General features: G+C 36.7%; 1 long non-coding RNA gene across 1 annotated transcript in view; it reads right to left on the bottom strand.

Moving 5' to 3' along the window:
• The window catches only part of LOC136792798 (uncharacterized), a 217,555-nt gene that overhangs the window by 130,696 nt on the left and 65,580 nt on the right, over positions 1 to 21,279 (bottom strand). The window contains exon 2 of the long non-coding RNA XR_010837233.1: positions 14,915 to 14,980. This is a non-coding gene — a long non-coding RNA (uncharacterized lncRNA). The remainder of the gene's footprint in view (positions 1 to 14,914; positions 14,981 to 21,279) is intronic.

Genomic DNA, 21,279 nt, shown 5'->3' with positions numbered 1-21,279 from the left:
CTAAGGGTGATCTGTGTTCTCGGACCACGTCCCTGCCACATACTGGCCTGCCTCTATCCCAAGCTGTGACACAGTAATTGGAGTTGGAATTTCAACCTTACACTTTCATGCAGGCCACTTGAAACATACAGAGGTGGAAGGAAAAGTGTACAGTTGACCCTTGAAGAGGGTGGGGATTAGGGTGCTGACCTGCTGGACAGTCAAAAATCCAAGTATAACTTATAGATGGACCTCTGAATCTGCAGTTGTTCTCTATCTCTGATCCCTTTGTATCCACAATTCCTTCCTACCCGCAGCTCCACACCCCTGTATTCAACAAGCTGCTGATCATGTAGTACTGTAGTATTTACTATTGAAAAAAAAAACCTTGTCTAAGTGGACCTGTGCAGTTCAAACCCACATTGTTTAAGGGTCAACTGTATTTCTTGCTTTAATGAGGTAACCCAGCCAGGCCTGGAAAGGAAGTCAAGGCCTGTGCACATGGTGGGTGCTAATGGGCAGTCCCCCTAGTCACCCTAGGTGACAGGTCATCAGCAGCATCAATCCACCCTGAAGCCCTTGCAGGCAAGTCACCAGGATGACTACTCTTCTTAGAGACCATAAGTGCAGTTGAAAGACCAGGGACTTTAGAATCAGGTACATCCGGGTTGAAATTTCAGCTCTGCTACTGACAATCTGACTGAATTTGTACTAGCTTAAGCCTCTCTGATTGTTCATTGTACTGGGGTGTAAAAGGTCCTTTATCCCATGAAAGGATGAAAGGGAGAGAAGAAAAATAGGCAGCTCACTAAGTGAGCTGGACATCTTTCACTGGACAGAAAAATGGGATGACGTCCTACAGCAAGTATGAAGACACCTTGTTGCTAAACATGCCCTCGTATGAGCAGGTCCCTCCAGGAATCCAGGTTTCAATGTCACCGCCTTTAAAACAAAGTAAATGGACCCCAGGTTCCTTTCAGTCCTCTGCTCCTGTGCATACAGTTCCTCATGTCACAACAGGTTGTGTACAGTTAGTGGAAGAAAGGTCTCTGAGTGTGAAAAGAGCTAAGATCCCACATGCCTCACAGCCAAAAAACCAAACATAAACAGAAGCAATATTGTAGCAAATTCAATAAAGACTTTAAAAACGGTCCACATCAAAAAAAAAAAAAATCTTAAAAAAAAAAAAGAATGAAAAGGTGTTCTAGTGTCCACATTTCCTTTTGGTCTTCTCTCACATTGGTATGAGCTGGCCAAAGGAATAAAGACTAATGTAGAAAGAAGATTTTTGTTTGTTTTAATATATGGATAAAAAAAGCAATGTAGCTTTCTATTTGGCAAAAATGGAGATGTGTAGCTAAGCCATGATGTCAGTTCATTCCTGGCCTCTCAGATTTTGGGACCCTTGCTCACTGGAGCCCCATAAGGCAGCCCAGTATCACTTTGCTTCATGATCAGTGTGTAATGATCAGTGACGCCACTTCCAGCATCTCTAGCCTTGAGGACTTTTGATAGGAGAACTCTCATAGAATGTCACAGCTGGTCTTTTTTGTTTATGAAATTTCCCCTGTGAAGCTTGGATAATGTATATGGTTATGAAAGAGTCAGTGGAAGCAAAAGGCTGGTAAGACAATAACTATGCTTTAAGCACGTACCATGTGAATCAGCAGAAAGATATTAGGAGCAGTGTTCTTTCTGTGGAAGTTGTTTGTTTTTCCTTGATCACTGTACTCTATTAAATCAGAACACTGCACTTTATTAAACCAGAACTCAAGGGTGTAGTAATTAATCCTTCGAAGAAAGGGATCTTTCACAAACTATAGTCAGGTCCTACTTTTGTACATATCTCATTTGTAAAAATAAGTATTAAAGTTGAGTATAAAAAGTAGAGATTTTCATGTTATGAGTGAGGTTTCCATACCTATGGTGCTAAAAATAAAACCCCCAAGCAGTTCAGTGAAAATTGTCTCTGTACCTGGATCATGGACATTTTTTGGCTTGGTCTTTATCATTTTTATGATATTTGATAGTATATTCCTAAAATCGCATATCTGTCCTTTAGGTTTTGTTCTTTTCCTTCATCAGTGAACAACCAGTCAACAAGTTCAATTCCAATCAACATTCGAGACCAAATATGGGCTACTTTCTATATGCCCTAGTGATTCCTTCTCTTGCTGAACTGCATGTGCTAGAGCTAGCTTGTACCAGCTTGGAAGCATCGATTGTTAAATTTTCAGGAATTTTGTAAACTGATTGACATTATGCTGACAGCTTAAAATCAGGCATGGTGGGAATATCTATTCCAAAGGAAATAACAGATGCTGCAAATCATGATTTCCTTCCTATCCCCAGAGAGCTGTCTATTGAACATTTACTAGCACATCACTGGTAGGCCCATTATTCAGACACAATTAAGATTAGTGTTTGGTCTTTTAATTAAAAAATTGACTAAAATGAGAAAAAATAACTTGAAGACACATTCATTATACATTAACCATACATTTACTTGTACATCTTTTGGTATCAAGTCAAGGCCTTTCACTGAATCTGAATCCACTTTCTTCCTGAACCATATCCATATTTCCCCACCTACAATTTCCAGTTTCAGGTTCCTTAAACTGCAGCAAGAACTTAAAAATGCCTGTCATGTGCCCTGAATTCAAAATCCTTCTAGATTATTTTCCCAGTTTTTTTAATAGTTCTTTCACCTTCCCTTAATTTGACATAAATTTATTTCAATAACATGTTTATATTGTCTTTCCAAAACTTTCCATTTGTCATATAAACTATACTTTTTATTTTTATTATTATTTTTTTTTTGGCGGTATGCGGGCCTCTCACTGTTGTGGCCTCTCCCATTGTGGAGCACAGGCTCCGGACGCGCAGGCCTGGTGGCCATGGCTCACGGGCTTAGTTGCTCCGCGGCATGTGGGATCTTCGCGGACCAGGGCACGAACCCGTGTCTCCTGCATCGGCAGGCGGATTCTCAACCACTGCGCCACCAGGGAAGCCCCTAAACTATACTTTTTAATACTCATATTCTGCCAATTGAAATAATATCTAATTAAATTAGGTAATTAATTGAAATAATGTTTATTTAAATTAGGTAATTATAATGCTAAGTAACGTTGACATAAACAGGTCTGTGAACAAACACGACTGATTCTTGGTGTGCAGAAGGCTAAGCGCCAGCCCTGAGCACTCAGTGTGTCACAAGCATCAGTCAGTACAATCCCCAGACAGCACAGAGAGTGATGAGTAACCCCATAAACTAATTAAGTGCAGGTCAGTTATTGATAAAATTTCTACTGTATCATCATTATTTTTATTTTTCTGATGTTTAATCACTTTTAGAAAATAACAATGGGAAACTACATAATGATATTCAAATAATGTATCTAGAATACCTCATACAAACAGATGAATTCAAGAATTCTTATACAAACACCAGTAAAATCAAGTTGAATAGAAGGCCACAGGTGAACGTGAAGTTGGTTACTTGATTCATGAAAGACAGAATATGGCATAAGGAAGGCCAGAAATTGGCATAGGAAAGGCGAAGTTTGAGTGTTGAGGTAGCAACGTCATCACCACCACCACCACCAACAACACAGAAACAACAGCAACAACTACTATTTGTTGAGCTCTTCCTATAGGTGTCAGGACTATTATTCTACTGTGCTTTGTGTACATTGTTTCCTTCAAAGGCTGAGCGAGGAAACTGAAGTGCAGAAAGATGATGGAAGTTGCCTAGGGCCCCACAGCTGGTAGGGGTTGGGCTGGGTTTTGAACTAAGGTAGCTCTGACTCCAGAGCCCATGATCTTAAAATACTATGCAATACACTGGTACCAATGGGTATCAGTGACCCTGTACTCCCTACTCTGTTTATCTGAAGATTCTTCTCGGCCCCCACTCGAGCTAAAAGTGTCCCAGTTCACCTGCAGCTGAAGGAGGGTGGGAGGGAAGCAGGAAAGAAGGAAGCAAAAGGCTCTCTTTTTTTTAGCTCCTCCCATGCATGATACGCACATTTCCGTTGTCCTTACTGTTCTAGTTATCTTTAGCTGCATTACAAATTACCTCAAAACTCAATGGTATAATTCAGTTTGTATAAACAATTATTAATGGTGCTAACTATTATTCTCTCTTACTGTTTTGTGAGAAGATGGGGCTCAGCTGGGCAGTTTTTGCTTGGTGTCCTTCATGTCCTTTTCATCAGATGGTGGTTGGAGCTGGATCATCTGAAGACTTGATTGGGCTGGATATCCAAGAGGATACACTCACATATCAGGCAGCCGATTCTGGCTGTTGGTGTGAGTTCACCTGTCCACAACAGCACCCACGTGTGGCCTCTTCATGTGGCTTGCACTTCTCACAGAAAGACAGCTTCGGCATAACCAGTCTTCCTTCACAGTAGCCCAGGGTTCTGAGAAGGCGAGCTGGAGGCTGCCGGTTCTCTTAAAGCCTAGCCTCAGAACTAACACAGCAGCATTTCCTCCATGCTTATCGATCAAGCAAGTCAAAGGGTAGTCCATATTCTGATGGAGGAGAATTAGACTCCTCCTCTCAGTGGGAGAAGGAGCAAATCATAGCAAATAACCTGCAGCCGTCTTTACTCTGCCACATCTACCAATGCCTGCCAATCTTCAGTACCAAGGACCCCAGAAGTGCCAAGTCCTGCCCGACAGGCTTAAGAGTCTAACTTAATGACTTACACCATGAGGGAAACTGCTTCTGAGGACTGAGAAAAACTGTTGTAGTGCACCTGGCTGTACTTTGCCTTAATATTTAAAATATGTCAGAAACCCTCTTCTTTTCACTGCAATTTACATAGTTTTACTGTAAAATGATGAAAATACACATTTTGAAGAAAATGTGTTTCTAATTTTAAAAAAGCAAAATTAGAAAAAAAAAATTTCCAGTAAACGCACATTTTGTTTTCTGAAAAAGTCCTTTGGCTGTAAGTTACCTTAGACACACAGTGGACTACCAGGGTTTGGATCCCTAGATCACTTTTAAGCACTCAAACGCCACCTGCAAATTGGTGCTTGTCAAAGACGTTCCCACCCTTCCCAACATGAGAATCCCTGGCATTTTAACAAGGCACAACTTTCTTTTCACATGTGAAAAAAATACTTCTCTACAATGCACCCATCTCTCAGTTAAGCATGGCTATTATGCTTATTTTAATTCTCTTTACAAAAACTCAGTCTTTAATGTCCTGGGACATTTTAATGTTGTGTATTGAGCTAATGTGCAAAATACATATCCATTATTACCTATTTACTTGGGTTATTTTTCTGGCGAAGGTGTAATTTTCCACCAGACCTTTGTTTAGAAATTTGACAGCACACAGAGAACATTTCCATGCCTAAAAAGCATCCAGAATTCAGGATGCCATCCAATGATATTAAGCAAGTGTAGATAATGCTCTCCAACTTCATCAAATATTCATGGTTAATTATAGTCATAATATTTATGTTGCTGTGAAAATTAAGGTTGTGAGCTTCTTGTACACAGGCTAAAAATACAAGCTTACAGACTGCGCTATTGCTTCCCCTTTTCATTCCTGGAATTTCTCATTGTCATTGAATGGAAAGGCAAGCACGGTGTCCTTTGGCTCCCTAATTCTCATTGCGAATCTGATATCTCCCTTGATAGGAAAGAGCTAAAGAACCATCAGAGCATCTCCCATAAGATGAGAAGGATGTGATCAGAGGCCTAGCGGCTACATTTTCTGGAACAAAAATCAGGACACGTGGACTGACAAGTCCGAGAATACTTTGAGCAGCCACAAGATAGATGATTTGAAATTCAGTCTTAGAAAGTGGGACATATGGTCATCACATCTGAAAGGAATAGGATCACATGGGCCAGAAGAAGGAAGGGTTTGAATTATGTAGTCGTATCTATTTTCTACTGAACTATTGTTGGAGTAAAAATGCAATTATAAATTTAAAAAACAGGTATGGAAAAAAATCTTTCCAAAATGAGTATCTAGTTTAATGCCTGTCTCACGACTACCAATCAGAAGTCAAATTCCAAATTCCCAGATGAACCTTCCTTACTTTCTTGCCTCATCTTCTACTTCCCTTTCCATGCCTCTGACATGCCAGATCACGGCATTTGTAACTCTCAGTCTGTCACACGTCTGGGCCTTTTCTTATTCTGTCTCTTCTTTTAGGAATATTCATTTCAACATGGTCTCTCAGGGAAAGTTCATCTCATGTTTAATACTCAACATCAGTATCATCTGGTTTCTTAACCTTCCAGAATCTAGATAAATTGAGCCAGTTGTATGTTCTCCCAAGTTCCTCTTATACCCTATACATATCTTCACTAATATATTTATCCCATCTCAATCTAATTATGGGTTTACATGTATCCCTTACAAAATTACATAAACACACTCACTAAATTGCACATGATGCAATTTTCAGAAAGTTAGTGAGTGCAAAGGATGATAAAATAAAGTTTCAGCATACTGCAATGATGGACCAGGACATGAATGATGAAATCCACCGGAGTAAATGTAAGCTTTTTCATTGGATTTTAGAATAGCAACTGCAAAGTTTTAGTGGTGACCTAGCTGAATAGCAGAATGAGAGAAATAACTATATTTTTTAGTTCATTGTAAGAATGATATACAGTCGTCCCTTGGTATCCATGGGCAACTGGTTCCAGGATCTGTTGTATATTCCAAAATCTACAGATGCTCAAGTCCCATAGTCAGCCCTTCGTATCAGAAGATAGAGAAGTCCAGCTGTATATACCTAATAATGATGTAGCACATAAAAAAATAGGGCCAGTCTCCAGCTAGCTTAATAAATTTATATACACATATAGAGAGAGGTTATGGTCATTCAATACTCTGCTGGGCTCAACATTCTAGGATATATTGTCTGGTATAGGAACCTGTCTTTTAAGAAGGTCATTAACAAAGTTATGTTCATTGACATACACTACTAGTTGCCTACCAATATCAATATTTGTTCTTCCTTTTCCCTTATAATTTTTTTCAAAGAGAAAATGTGTCCAGCTCAATTGTTATGCATCCCATCATCACTTGCTACTATGTGATATAGTTAGGGTCAGTCAGACTTTTGCGAAACGATGATCCTCCTGAGAAGGGCCTGTTAAGAGCACATATTCCACACTCACATTCCTTTTACTTTGTGCCCTTTCTCTTCTGGTTTTGCATAGAGACTCTCTCCTGAAGGTGGAGCAGCTATGGAGTAACCATGTGACAGCATCAAGGATGAGGACAAAACACACATGCTAAGGATGACTAGAGGAGCCTGAGTCTCTGACGGCACTGTGGCGACTGCCTACCTCTGAGTTTTTCACATGACAAAAAAATAAGCAGCTATTTTGCATATGCCACTTTTGTCACGTTTTCTGTTACTGGCAGCCTATACAATGCTGACCAATACAGATGGTGACTGGGGTGTGGAAAGTTGAGAAAGAATGTCAACAAGAAATGGTCAAGTGAAGTACATCGAGCCTGCCGATGAGGGGGCTAAGAGGAGACTGGCTTGTCCTAACTGAAACAGTGACATAGGAGAAGACAGACCGTATGCCATGGTTCCAGAAGGCAGGACTGAGACTTGTGGTACAAGTTAAGGGAAGGAGACTGGACCCATCAAAGAAAGACTTTTTGGAGATATAAAGCCACCTAAAAAAAGAAGTGGTTAAAACTCATAGAAAAAGAAATCACCTGCAGTTACTAGAGGCAGGGGATGGGAGGAAAGGAAGGGAGAATTGGATGAAAGTGGTCAAAAGGTAAAAACTTCCAGTTGTAAGATAAATAAGTACCATAATGTATAACATGGTGACTATAGTCAACACTGCTTATGGTATATTTGAAAGTTTTTAAGAGAATAGGTCCTAAGTGTTTCCATCACAAGGAAAAAAAACTTGTATCTATATAAGATGATGAATGTTAACTAAACTTATTGTGATAATCATTTCATAATACATATAAGTCAAATCATTATACTGTACACCTTGAACATATACAGTGTTGTATTCAATTATATATCAATAAAGCTGAAAAAATAAATAAGTGAAAAAATAAAGAGGCAAAAAAAGTGGCTAGAACACCACCCATATAGAGGGGGTGATAGTGTCAGACTGAAGTTTATATCATATGGAAACATTTACCCGCCCTAAGATTTCTATTTGTATTTCAAAACTTATCCTTACTTTGTCAAACTTTTCTTGAGCACCTACTCTATTCATATCTTCTGTGAATTTCTAGCACAATGTAAGGATTTTTAAAAGTAAGATCCTTGAGGATCTTACTCTTTAGTAGCTGACAAGTATGTATAAAAAGATCTTTTCAATAAAACTTTAAATACTGAGGTACAGGTGAACACAGAGTAGAGAGGGGATGTTTCCTTAAAACTGAGGTTTCAATGTTGAGCAGAAGTAGTCTGATGAAAAGAAAGGAAAATTTCGGGCAGAGATCTGCAATCAATCCCATCTACTTCTCCATTTGTCAGCTTGGCTTTTATTTTGAACCTCTGGAGATTTCCCTCACCTACTTGGGAGCTCTACTACACATTTGAGAGTATGTTTGTTATGTTTTGCCCATGTTTTGTAACAAGAGTTTTCCTCAAATTATTTCTCATATATTAACTGTCTTAGGACTACATATAAGCTAATCATTTCCCTTTGGGAATTTAATATCTCATTTCTCATGTAGTGCACTTTTATATATACTAAGGTCTGTTTCTAAACTGCTCTTTACTTCCACTTCTCTGTCTGTCTATTCTGGAATAAGTGCCACAGTAACAATTTTTAATTGGTAGCTTTAGAGTACATTTCAATAACTAGTGGGACAATTTCATCATTGTTACTCTTTTAATAGGTGGTTATTCCAGATAAACCATCTCTCAACAATATCTTAGTAAAACACTAGGGTGATAATTAGTTATGCTGCATGAAAAGTCACATATGTTTGATTTGTAAAAATCTACATTTATGTACAGACTAAATTTTTAAAAGAATTTCCATCAATCCACCAAGCTCTCTGACATCACTTTCCAGTGTTCCTTCTTTTTTGTGAATCCCTGTCCCCAAATAAAATGTTCTTGCAATCTCACTCTTTTTAACAAAATTCGCCATTAAGAAAGGATTGGACATGAATAATTCATTATAGCCACATGTTTTCTCTCCCAGTAGTATCTGTGAGATACTCCAATTCTACAATTGGAGCTAAGGCTCCAATTGTAGAATTAAAAGATCTATCTTCAAATATTAGTCAGCAAGTAAGAGAGGTCCTTTTTGTGTTCTTGAATTCCTGGAATCTTAGCTCCACCTTCCTGGTACATAAAATACATCCCAACAGAATGTACATCCCAGCTTTATTGGCACAGCCATAAACATTTATTGTTATTAGTTATCTGCTTATTTCTTCCCTTTGCCATCTGGAGATTTGACTTTAAAACTTCAGCAGAAAGAAAACTCTCCTCTGTATCCCTCTAGGATTCACCTTGAAGCCAGGCCTGCTCCACACAGGGTCACATGTTACAGCTGTGGATGTGCAGAACCAAGGATCGACACCCACACCCGGCTAAGCCTGCACAAGCCAGGTAAGCCCCTCCCCTCCCTCAGTGCCCACCTGGGACGCAATCAAAAGAGAAACTAGCTAGTAGTTTTCCTACTCCCTTTTTTCTTCTAGTATAGAGTTGCAAAGGCAATAACATAATTTATTCCCAAGAAAGGAAGAAAAAAAAGGAAGGAAGAAAGTGGGAGGGGGGAATCTTTCCATAAGAGAGCTACTGAGAAAGATTCAATGAGGATACCACAGACTAAATGGCTTTGGCTTCCTGGGCAGTTATATCTAGAATTAGCTTGGATGTTCACTGGGCAAAGACAATAACTGACTCTCTACTGCAGCATCCTACTAATGCTTAAGAAATGACGTGAATGAGTTCTTCTTGTCAACTTTGGAAGTCAAAGAAAAGGATTGCAGAAGCGTCAATATTTTGCAGACATCCAGAAATAATTCAGTCTGTGGACAGGTGCTTCTCTACACCTAGACTGGCCAGCATTTGATAGGCTGCCCTGGCGTCCATTCAAAGAGGACTTATGTTTATTAAATAGGGTAATAGTCACAGGGTTCTAACTCTTTGACCTCATATTTTCTTCCCAGAAAAATAACCACCACATTTTCAAAAAGACAGCCTTCTCTATCCCATCACTTTTTCTTTACCCACTTTTAATATCTATGAAAGGAAAAACAAACTTTACATTTGAACAAACTTCCACACCCCTTTAAATGATACAGTATATCAAAATGGATCATTTTAAGCAAATTCAAACTATGTATTATATAGCTAAGAATGTAGAAAAAATGTAACTCGTTCAATGGCACAGAGTAGAGCTTTAACTTGATATATCCAGTCCTATCTATGCTACCCTACGCTGTCCCTGTTAATGTTTTCTTTGGTGGTTTCCATGGGAGCTACTTAATTAACTGACTTTCTATTTTCCTTTAAAATCCTTGTATTTTGTGATTATCTTAAAATAATACCTTTGAGAGAATGCTTTCCACCTACAAAAATATATAAATATTTTTCAAATCAGACACCAAAATATGAATATTCAAATCAGCACATTCCCATGTGGTTTGCTCTTCAAGGTGTTTTTACAGATAATTGAAATTGTATCTGTTTTTTTCTGACTATTAAGTGATAATTTAGAAAATAGCAATTTTAGTAGCAGAACCCAAGCCTTAGGGAGAATGATTATAAGGTTGTATAATAAATATCTGGAGAAGATTTGGGATCAAACAATAAAATATTGATTAAGTAAAGGATACATACAATTTCCTGTACCAGAAAGCTCCAGAAATGTAATTCATAGAGAAGAAAAACATTTCTCTTCTCATTGACAGATTAGTTTATGAGAGATGGTAAGGAAAAAAGTTGGCCTTTGTCTTAACTATATCTCAATATAGTAAATGAATGAATAGTGTCAAGACACATTCATTCTTTTGGAGACTTTTTCACAGTTGATGGAGATTCCGGTGCAGTCGGTAGCCACAGCAATCATGAAACTAGATAAATTTGCCACCTTGCTAAAAAGGTTTGGTTAATTTAAAGTCCAGTGTTAATCTTATTACAAATATTACTTAACAATGGGTTAATGAGATAAATGATTATGGTCGTTTATTTTGGCAAATTACTGCTCCCATGCAGATTCTTAATATTTAAATTACTTATTCATTTATCTGAATAACTAGTACATCTCTATTTGATACTGTGTTGACAAACCCTTATTCCATATCATTATTTATTACGAGTCTTGCAGATACAAAATATGGTACTCTTACTTCATTACATATAGCCTGATGCTAAAAAAGATGAGTCAGCTAAATATCAGCTAACTACACCATATCAGATCTAATGATAAGGCAATTCTTTGTCTTAGGTAACAATCTTGTTGACAGCCATCATGTAAGCTCAGATAGTGTTTAGGTATTGAAAATTTGGGGGGAATATGAATATATCTAATTCAGCTTTACTTCTATAACTACTGCAATATAGCCCGAGTCTGTCAAAGCACATGAATTCCAGGAAAAGTCACCAAGGGAAGCAAAAACCTCTCAGCATGAGGGTGTTTTAATTAATGTTCTAAGCCAAAAAAAAAAAAAAAAAAAAAAAAAAAAAAAAGTGGCCAATTGAAAACTAAATGTCTAGGAGGTATCTAGACTAACTTAAAAAATTTTATTTAATAATCTGATGAACATTATGTCTCTCTAAAATTGAAACATCAAAACATTATATGCCCATGCATAATTTAAATACTAATTTATTTTCTTTTTGAAGGCAATTCTAGGATAGGAAATTATAATGAGAGTGCAGCTTCACCAACATAACAGTCTGTGATGAGATAAAACTTTTATGCTCTTTCTAGTAGGGTAATTTATTAATGGACAAACTCATAATGTTTATTACACCAAAAATTATTTCTACAGAGTCAAACAGAACAACAATGTTGGTGTTTGGGTTGGAATAAATTGTGATTTTCAAGCAATAAATTGTATGCTTTTTAATATAAAGTATCTCATTTGAGAAAGAACAACCAGGCAATTGAGTAAATATCATCAGTTTGAAGGGGCACACATAGGTGTTTCAGGGTCATGCTGCACTAGGAGTGGCAAAAAATTCAAAATATTTTGAAGGCAAGAAGAATATTTTTAAGTCTGTATCATAGAGTCTTGCACACACAAAAAAGTGATTGATTCATGTTTACTGAACTGGTTCAAAATGAAATGAATTAATTCAAGGAAAAAAGTGTTCCTTTTCTAGTCTTGAGTGCTTTTATAACCAAGTTGATGAGAACAAATAAGAGTTCTTAAAATACATTCCCATTAATGGGTCAAGAAGAACCACAGAGGCCTAATTTCTTACTACTCATCAGAAGAGCCGAAATGCTATTTTTTTTTCATTACAAGCATTTAAAGCTTAATGATTTAAAGTCACATACTTCAGAGTGAAAGTCACATCTCTGGTGCATATTCATACTTGTTTAGTGGCTTCTAAATCTGTGCTTGTAAACAAAATTATTCTTAGTCCTTTGACAACTGCTATTTGTCCTGTAGGAAAATTACTCCCTAAGGAGATGCAAATTGTTTGGTAGTACTTGATGGCTTTGTAGTAATTACCATGCTATCAGATAGCTCAGAATTAAGATAGGCCTTGGCATCAAAATTCCATATGGTTGATTCTAAAATAAGATGCTTAGATAGGCAGAATACTAAATGACATGCATTGAATAAGTAAAATCCTGGGCCAGGTTCATCTCAAACCTGGAGCTATCACAAGTTGTATCTGAGATCAAAGGTCATTTGAATGCCTCAACATTTAATAAATAGTTGAAAAAGTTGTAATTTCAAGGAAGTGGAGGTCAATAACATTAATTGATGTACATAACTATTACTAAAATTAATCTACAAGCATAGTAATCACAATTTATTACTGTAGGAGAAGATGAGAGGATGGAGAGTAAAAATAAACATTTTTCTAATCAATGATGGAAACAATGCTAAATCAGCCTTTCTTTATACTTGTCCTCATGTACAGAGATCATTGATTCCCATGTACTCTACCACCATTTTTATGGAGGGTATTCCTAATCCTGACCCTTTAGACTTGATTGTTTGCTTGATATTAATCTTTTATTCTTTAAAGAAGTATTTAAATAGAGTACATGTCAAGCCCTGCTCTAGCTACTTGGGTTATATTGACAAGCAAGAGGAAAAAAATCCCTATTTAAAAAAAAGCTTATTTTCAAATAATTTCAGAATTACAGGAAAGTTGGAAAGTTAGTACAAAGAATTCACTTGTATACTTTTCAACCAGATTAATAAAATGTTAGTATTTATCACATATGCATCATCATTCTCTCTTTCTCTCTATATATAAATATAATATATAAATATTTATATAAATATTTACATAAAACTTATTTTATGTAAATATTTATTTGAATATATATAAATATACATCTACATAAGGAATGTATATTAACATATATACATATAGAGAGGTAGAATGATAATGCATTTATCATTATGTTTTACAGAGAAAATACTTGTGCTAGATGAAAGTTATTTAGGCAGGAGGTATATTGCTATTGGCATTATTCAATGTTAATGAATCAATAAAAATATGTAGATATTATATATTTAATATATTATATAATACATATTATGTATAGTATACTGCATATATTATATACAGCATACCATATATACATTATATATAGCATATATAACATATATAGTATATACAGTATATATTAAACAAAGTATCTTTAAACAGAAACTGACATAAAACAAGATTATGTACTGACTAGTTGATGAAAATGTTGTGATTGGAGGCTTGCAGGAACTTAACCACTAATTCCTCTAGGAGCAATGCTAAGTATTTACCAATTCAGTGTTTATGAAAACTTCATAGTACATAACTACCGTGAATAACAAGAGGCAACTGTAATTTACAGTCATAATAACCATTTACTTTTAAATACTTCAGTGTGCATTTCCTAATATTATGGACACTTTCTTATACACTCACAGAAAAATTATCAAAATCAAATCATTACAATTGATAGAGTGTTAGTATATAATCCACTGACCTTATTCAGATTTCTCCAGTTGTCTCACTGATGTCCATTACAGCAAAATAAAAATACATCCTTTTTTTATTGGTGGTCTATTTCATAATCACATTGCATTTTTTAATCCAGTTTTTTTTAGTTTTCTTTAATCTAGGATGGTTTCTTTATCTTTCATAACATTTACATTTTTAGAGTTTTAGCCACTTAGTTTATAGAATACCCCTTTATTTGGATTTGTTTGATGTTTCCTAATAATTAGATTCAGGATGTTTTGGTAAGAATAATACAGAAATGATACATAATACAGAAATGATGCATAACATTAGGATCTATATGATATATCTGTTGTCCTAATACTTGGTTACTTGGATAATGTAATGTTTGTTAGTTTATCCACTGAAAAGTTACTATATTCCATGTGTAATTAAGTAAATGTCTTCTGAGAAAAGTCTCCTATAATCATGAAATTAATATCATAGGAAAGGGAAAGATGAAAAAAGAAAAATCATAATTTTAGGCACTGATAGTCTATGAAGAAAATAAAATAAGGTAATAGGATAGAAAGTGTATGTATTCAAGGGTGGACAACTCCTTTATCTTGTTTATAAGTAGTTTAACATAAATTTTATTTTATGTTTACATGGTTTAAAATTCAAAATCTAATTTGGAATATTAGAAGAGATGGCAGAAATAACATGGTTTTTTAATCTCTTCAAATCTCCCCTAAAAATAGAGAACTAGAATAACAAAACCCAAAATCTATAGCCAATATCTACAAAAATCTAGGTGACAAAGTGTACTTACGAAACCCAGAAGATGAGCAGGTGGGGATCAACCACTGACAGATACATACTTGTATGATACCAGCATCTGCACAGAAGAAAACAAAAGAAATCAATAGAGCACCTGATGGACTTAAGAACACCAAGATAAGTAACAGGTCCTTACTGCAAAGTTCAGGGAGCCATTTGAGAACAGCTGAAACTGACAGGGATTCCACACACTTCAATAGTGGATAATGCAATATGTCTACAGTAAGATGATAAAACTTGTGATCTAGTCAGGGAGATGTCTTCAACACTTGTTCTCTGATGGTACAGAAAGAGGTCTAGGGATGAGGCCCAAGGCTAAGATCTTGTTCCTTCTAGTTGGAGTCTCAGTAGGTAGCTGATTGGGAAAGAACATCCTGATTAAAATAAATGAATATAAGGGAGGAGATGTGATGCCCTGCAAGAATAGATATTACTATGGAGGGAAAATAAAAGGAGTATGGAGCTGCAGACATGTCCTCATAGGACAACAGAAGTAGCTGCCCTGGGCCCAGAACTTGAGGATGGGAACAGAGGGGGCACTGCATTTACTATTCTTTTTGAGGCATCATTAAGATCCAACTGTGAAATTAATGTCTTTAATATCCCAAGTGGCCACGGATTTATGGATTGGAGAGACTCTTGTCCTGGGGACAGAGACATGATCAGAATCAATGTGAAGGACTGGGCCTCCTTTTTTTTCCTCCCTATTTTTTCCTCTACCTTCTACTTTGGTATAACTTCATATCTACCCACCCCCACTCTTTATCCCCCCTTTTAAGACAACTTCATGAGGGACCTCTGGACATAGATTGGGGCTCAGTCCTGATTATGGGCAAAATTGAAGTGACTGATATACATAAGATGTCAAACTTCACAAATAACCTGAGAAATTGGAATTTAAATAATGAAATAACTTAAATAGGTTTTAAGCATGATCACTGATGTCATGATGCTTTTAAAATCAGTTCCTCTTTGTTTCAAAATTTAATGCAGCATATAGCTCTATGAGCACATTTTAATGAATAACTCAGATTTTTAAAATACCAAAATAATGGCATAAAAACAACAAAAATATCAATATTTCGGTACCAAAGTTAGCACAATATGCCAGAATATTGATAACTGCAATCACAACCACAAGTAAGGAGTGCATCACTGATTTTATAATTATCTGCATTGATGTGAAGTGAACTGTAAAATTAGAGAAATGTTGAGAGAAAACATAACTTGTCTGAGGAAAGAATCATTTACCATTTATTTGGTATGTGACCCAGGAAGAAATACTCCATGAGACTCAAGAAGGATATAGAGTATACTGTGGCATAGAAACAAAACAAGATGAAAACGATAAGATGGAAATAAAAGTCAACAATATCACATATCCAGAGTTCATAGAGAAGGAGGACTGGAAAGAGGACTTAGAATTGGATAAGTCAGAGGTTACTAGTGAGAGATGAACAAGTATTTTCAATATGGGGGTGGGTAGCTTCTACATAACAGAATTAAAAATTGATTGAATGGTGCAAATATAATGGCAATACCTGAGGAACAATCTTCCATCATATCTGAGAACACAAATAAAGAGGAAAATGGAATGGTGCCATGGGAGAAAGGATTATGAGATGATGTTTTTGATGTTGAGGAGAGATGAGCCCATTCTAGATTGAAGGGGAGCAGCTTGCAGAGAACGAGTTGCAGTAGTTGAGAGGGGTCTAACACTGATGGATCAAAGTCCCTGGGGAAGCAGGAGGCAATAGGTGGAAAGCAGAAATGAAGGATTGGCCTTGGGGTCAATGTTCCCACTTCCAGGTTGGGTATCGACTTTAAAAATATCCTTGAAAACACAGAAGTACTTGATTTCATGTTCCCACTTGGCAGCAAAGTAGTGCTGTCCCTGGTGCTGTGATGGTCCTTAAAAGTATTTGACATGACCCTGACCTCTAAGCATTTAGAATCTAGATGGGAGAAAGCATAACAAATAATAATAATAATAAGGACAGTTAATAATGCGTAAGTTCCTACCATATGTCAGACATTCAGCTAAATTCTTAACATACAGTATTTCACTAAATGTGTACCTTCCCTTATAATGTTGACCAGAGATATAAAGTTTGAGAAACTCATTCAAAGTCACACACAAATTGATAACAAATAAAATTCAAATCCAGTTCTGTCTCACTCTAAAGCCAGCTCTTGTGGCTAGACAGAATATGATTAAAAGTCAAATTATATCTGATAGGTTTTATTTGTGCTCTAGGGTTCATAGAATAAAGATTATTATGGACAGGTTTTCAGCAAAAACTTGTAAAGCCATGGATTGTTGTTTTCTCATTTGACAGCCTTTGGTAACTAGTGTGAACAGGTTTGGAGTAGTGCCTTGGCTGGACATGTAGCTGTGACCATGAACATATGACAGAAGTCTGCCTGAAGTAGTATGCAAAATGTGTTTATTAGTCAGAGTTCTGTAGGTGAGAAACTCCAATTCTGGACAGTTCTCTTACTGAATGTATTGCTGGCTCTGCATCTCCAAAGGAGCTCATGTGTGGGCACGCACTGAGGTCTTAGATCCTAGGCCACACCAGTGCTGGAGGCAGTATGAGGAGAAGGGCAGTCAAGATCAGGGTACCCAGCAGAGTACTTAGAAAATGTAGGTCTTCTCAAGACAACAAAAGTGGGAAGATGAATTGTGCAGCCATAGTCCAGTGATATCTGACAACAGATCCAAAGACTTCCACTTGCTGGGTTTCCCCACAGTGGCCATTAAATTTTCTCCACTGGCGCCAAATACCTTGCTTCTCTGTTTTCCCTTTATATGGCAGGTGCTTCTTCCACCACTTATAATAGCAGAGGTCTATCTAATTTCATTGCCTAACAGTTAAATTTGTTTATCCCCAATGTGATATGGGAAGGTTCTCCACCCATATTTGTCTTTACATCTCTTTTATTTAGCCTCATAAAACAAAGCCTGACATCTCAACTTCCTTATCATTTCCAATTTCTTTGTTTAGCAACTTGGAACATGATCTATTAGAGCTTAGGCAGAGGAGTTGAAATAACATGCCCTCCACTCTTATCTAGAGGTTAATTTCCCCACTCACTCAGGATGCTCCTTGAGAGTTGGGATTAGTAACCATCCTCTGTTTGACTAAGATTCTTAATCCTGGGAGTGATGTCAACAGATAGTAGAATAGGAAATCCCAGCCATCTTTCTCCCACAGAAACACTGATTTAATGAGGGTATATGGACAAAGTGCCTTTAGGAAAAGTCCAGAATCCAGTTAAGAAGTCACAGTACTTCAGATGTGCACAATACAGAAACCAGCTGCATCAAAATGGGTAAGAAGAAAACTTTCACTTTGTCTGCATCAGTTCTTCCACAATCCAGCTCAGCTCAGTATTGAGGGAGTTTGCCTGGGCACGTAAATTCTCCCTCAGGGACAAGAGAGAGGGGAGCATGCCTCAAGTGTCCCTGGCCTTTCACTGTGCTGCCCAAGGGGTCAGTTTTTGTCTCATCACACCTGGAGTACTAACAGAACTCTCACAGTTTGGTGGGGGTAGCTAACAACAAATGAAAAGAGGTGGGTTACCTGCTGCACTCAGCACAGTTCAGAGAGATTGTGAGAAAGGGCAGAACTCAAGGCTTCTCCACCGGGAAGAAAGGAAGGAATGGCACATGCCTCCAATGTCCCAGCCCACAGTACAGCAGTCAGACACCAGACAGAGCAAGAGGTTATGGGATCCTGACAAATGAGAAACTGGTAAATCCTCTCTAATTAGGAATCTACATGCAAAAGTCCAGAGAAGATACAGTCGTAGAAAAGGATTGAGATGCTCTAGGAATCCCTAGCCAGGCTGATTGGTGAGGTCTTTCCCAGTTACAATCAGTTTGTAGAGATTAGGAGACGTGGCCGTTTCTTCAAATACACAGACAGTAATTCAAAGCTACAAGGAACATGGGAACATGGAACAAAATAAATCTCCCGTAACCAACTCTAAAGAAATGAAGATTTATGAATTGCCTGACAAAGAATTTTTTAAAATTGTCTTAAATAAGTTACAAAAGACACAGAAAGATAAATAAAATAAGGAAAATGGCATATGAACAAAATGAGGCTCTCAGAAAAGAGACAGAAACTATAAAAAAGAACCAAACAGAAATTTTGGAGTTGAAGAACACAATAACTGAATTGAAAAATTCACTATAAGGATTCAACAGCAGACATAATAAAGCAGAGGAAAGTTATCAAACTAAAATCTGGTCATTTGGCATTATACTGTCAGAGGTACAAAAAAAAAATAATGAAAAAGAATGAAGAAAGCCTAAGGGACTTATGAGACACCATCAAATAAATTAATATATGCATTATGGAAGTCATAGAAAGAGAAGAGACAGATAAAGAGGTCAGAAAACTTACTTAAAAAACTAATGGCTGAAAACTTCACAAATTTCGGAAGGGACACAGACATTCAGATTTATGAAACCAAAGAACCCCAAATAAGGTCTACGGAGACACATTATAATCAAACTGTCAAAAGTCAAAGACAAAGGATGGATATTGAAAGCAGCAATATAAAAGTGACTCATCACATACAAGGAGTTTCCGTAATACTATCAGCTGATTTCTCAGTAGAAACCTTGTAGGCCAGTAGGGTATACAATATATAAAAAGTGCTGAAAGAAGAAACTATCAATCAAGAATTGTAATAAACTTTCCTTCAAAAACGATGGAGAGGTAAAGTCTTTCCATGACAAAAAAAAAAAAAAAATTGAGGGGTTTATCATGTCTAGACCTGCTTTATAAGAAATGCTAAAGGAAGTTCTTCAGCTGAAATACAAGAAAGCTAAAACAGCAACATGAAAGCATATAATTCACTAGAAAAGGTAAATATGTAGACAAATACAGTCATCCGTTCGTATCCAGAGGGGATTGGTTCCAGGACCCCTGCAGATACCAAACTTTGCAGATGCTCAAGTCCTTTATAGAAACACTGTACTATTTTTGTATGACCTGTGCATATCCTCCTGTCTACTTTAAATTACCTCTAGATTATTTATAATACTTAATACAACGTAAATGCTATGTCAATAGTTGCTGGCATGTGGCAAATTCAAGTTTTGGTTTTTGGAATTTTCTGGAATTTTTTTTTTCAGCTATTCATTTAGTTGAATCCATGAATGAGGAACCCATAGATACAGAGGGCTGACTATACAGAATACTGTAACACTGTAATGGTGGTGTGTAAATCACTTTTAATTCTAGCATAAAAGTTAAGAGACAAAAATATTAAGAATAACTAACTATAAACAATTGTTAAGGGATACACAATAGAAAAATAAGTGAACGGTGACATCAATAACAAAGTGTTGAAGGGGTAAAAGTGTAGCATTTTTGGTATGTGATTTGAATTAATGTGTTAGCTTAAAATAGATATTTTAACTATAAGAACTTTATGTAATTTTTATGCTACCTCATGGTAACATAATAAGTTTATGTTATCTCATGGTAACAAAGTAAATGCCTATGGAAGATACACAGAAGAAAAAACACAGAAGCAAAGCATATTACTACAAAAAAAAAATCACACAAAAAAAGACAGCAGGGCTTCCCTGGTGGCACAATGGTTGAGAGTCCGCCTGCTGATATAGGGGACATGGGTTGGTGCCCCAGTCCAGAAGGATCCCACATGCCACAGAGCGGCTAGGCCGGTGAGCCATGGCCACTGAATCTGCGCGTCTGGAGCCTATGCTCCACGATGGGAGAGGCCACAACAGTGAGAGGCCCGCGTACTGCAAAAAAAAAAAAAAAAAAAAAAGGACAAAAAAGAGGGACAAACTACAATACAAACAGAAAACAACAACAAAATGGCAATAGTAAGTCCTTAACTATCAATAATTACGCTAAACATAAATAGATTAAACTTCCCAATCAAAAGATGTAGTGGCTAAATCAATTTTCAAAAATAGATCCAACTATATGCTATCTATAAAAAAAAACAAACCTCACTTTAGGTTTAAGGACACACATTGGCTGAAAATAAAGGGATGGAAAAAGATATTCCATGCAAATGGTAACAATTACAGATATACATGCACCCAACATCAGAGTACCCAAATATATAAAGCAAACACTGACAGATTTCAATGGGAAAAGACAGCAATTTAATAATAATTGGAGGCTTCAATGTCTCACTTTCATATGTGGATATAATATCTAGACAGAAAATCAAAAAGAAACAGTGGAGTTAAACAACACTATAGACCAAATGGGACTAACAGACATTCTATATATGCAGAACATTCTACCCAACAGTGGCAGAATACACACATCAAGTGCACATTGAACATTCTCTAGGCTG

Source organism: Kogia breviceps, chromosome 16 (assembly GCF_026419965.1).
Source record: "Kogia breviceps isolate mKogBre1 chromosome 16, mKogBre1 haplotype 1, whole genome shotgun sequence".
NCBI lineage: Eukaryota > Metazoa > Chordata > Mammalia > Artiodactyla > Physeteridae > Kogia > Kogia breviceps.
The sequence above is the reverse complement of the archived record's forward strand: the minus strand, read 5'-3'. Positions and strand labels throughout refer to the sequence as shown.